This window comes from Maylandia zebra, linkage group LG16, assembly GCF_041146795.1.
Source record: "Maylandia zebra isolate NMK-2024a linkage group LG16, Mzebra_GT3a, whole genome shotgun sequence".
In the NCBI taxonomy this organism is placed as follows: domain Eukaryota; kingdom Metazoa; phylum Chordata; class Actinopteri; order Cichliformes; family Cichlidae; genus Maylandia; species Maylandia zebra.
The window spans coordinates 21664051-21666435 of record NC_135182.1 but is presented as its reverse complement, the minus strand read 5'-3'; positions in this window follow the sequence as shown (position 1 = coordinate 21666435).

Below are 2385 nucleotides of genomic sequence, written 5' to 3'. Positions count from 1 at the left end.
AGACTCATGAGAATGTGAGAATTGAGGCGAGAGAGAGGAGATATGGACTGTGTGAGATAGAGGGTGTGTGTGTGTGTGTGTGCGTGTTATGAAGGAAACAGGGTGAGAGAGAGGGAGTGAAAGAACGAGATAGAGAGAAAGGGAGAATTGAAATGGCTTAAGCATTCATTTTGAGTGGAGAGACAGGTCCTATTAACATTTAACAGCATTTGTGCAACTTGGTGCCGAGGTTATGATGCAAATGAGGAGGAATTAAAACTGGCCAGAGGTTTGTCATTGATGGATTGCAGTCTGGCAGTGTTCACACTTCCTCGTGTCCATCAGAAGCGATTACTGTGTAATTAAACCTTATTTCTGGACTTTCTAGTGCATAATTACTTTGTGAATGTAACCATCATCTAAAAGCTACAAAAATGCTTTACCATTTACTCTAGCAGTCAGTTTCATGGGCTTGTGTCAGATATAGCCATCAGACAGAGCAAAAGAACTGTCACTTTTAATAAGAGGAAAAAAATTAAATGAAACAGTATGCTTATTACAGAAAAATTAGGCTTTCAAGAGTCCTTTCTGTTATTTGCATAATTTATCCCCCACCCCACCTACCACACATACACACACTGCAAGCTTTAGGCAATTTCCCTCACATTTAAATAGATTGCACATTTAAGGCTACTTAAGGAAAATTATCACTTTGCATATTTTAATTGTTATGAAGGAAGTGATTTGAGAGAGGTCTGTGGCTCATCCTCTTGAGCCATGCGGTTGTGAAGCTGTCTGATTCGGCTGCTCAGCGCTGCAGCTCCACAGATAACCTCCGAGTTCACACACATCCACTCCAGTTTCATCAGAATGCAAATGAAGCACAGAACACTGGGACAAGTGGATCTTTGATATTTACAAAATAGCCACTAATAACTTGAGTGTAATTTGTTTGACTCAACTTTATTTTTCTCTTATCTGTCCTGCTTTTTTTTTCCTGGTCAAATGCCTCTTGTTTAAAAATTCAGAGGGAAGAAACAAAGGGCATGTTTGGTGCTAGAATTTCAGAGCTCACAACACTCTATCTATCTATCTATCTATCTATCTATCTATCTATCTATCTATCTATCTATCTATCTATCTATCTATCTATCTATCTATCTATCTATCTATCCATCTATCCATCCATCCATCCATCCATCCATCCATCCATCCATCCATCCATCCATCCATCCATTCAATTAAACAAAGAGGGCACAATAAATGAGGCAAAGGAAATAAATCTGAAGAGTATTTTTGTCATTCAGCCATAAATTAGATAAAATTATCTTGACTAAATTACTAAAGAATTATTTCCAGGTAATGTGCTAAAGCATAAGACCCATGCTAAATAATGCCTGAAAACAATTCCGTCCTCCAAGGACAGTTCTCCATGGGAGACTGCAGTGTTTTAAGTGTTAGTATTCTTGCCTTGACAAGCTTATCAGTCCTTATGAAGTCAGATAGTGACAGGCACTGATAATACGAAATTCAATTTTTAAAAAAAAAAAACCCATCTTTTTGTTGGGTAATTTTACTAATTTAAATAATGCAAATCTCAAATCTTCATTTAGAACAGCTATATGGAAATTTACAAAATGTATGTTTCTCCAAATAATAAGGAATGAAGGACATAATACAAGCAGAATGTTTTTCATCCTGTCAAACCAGTGTCACTATCTTTATGTTTATAGTAATGAGAAAGACACATGTTAGATTTCATGATAAACTCACACACAAATAATATTAACATGCATACACAATTTAAAAAAAGAGAAAATAACCAGTACTAATAAAGTGTCTTTCCTCATTCATGTTAATTGCACAGAACCTTCCCACGCATGTACCACCTACATCTTAATGACACCATAAAGTGGAACTTTAGCATACCTGTTTGCTTTCTACTAAAAAAACATCCATCCATCCATCCATCCATCCTCATCCGCTTTTTCCGGGGCCGGGTCGCGGGGGCAGCAGCCTAAGCAAAGAGGCCCAGACCTCCCTCTCCCCAGCCACCTCCTCCAGCTTATCCGGGGGAATACCAAGGCGTTCCCAGGCCAGCCGAGAGATATAATCTCTCCAGCGTGTACTAAAAAAACATCAATTATGAATTTATAAATGTACATGGATCACGAAAGGTGTCATTGATGGGCGGTGCGTAATAAAAAAGTATGTTTCGAACTGCTGCTAACTGATTTATTTTACTCTAAAACACCAGTTAACTTAAAAAAAAAAATTATCACGCTGTAATTGATTTAACATTGTCTTTCAAAATGAATAACTCGAAAAAGAAATAGCACAGTCTATCACACCGTTGCAAATTTAATCAAGTAAGTTTAAGTACAAAATGCATTCAGAGTTCAGGAA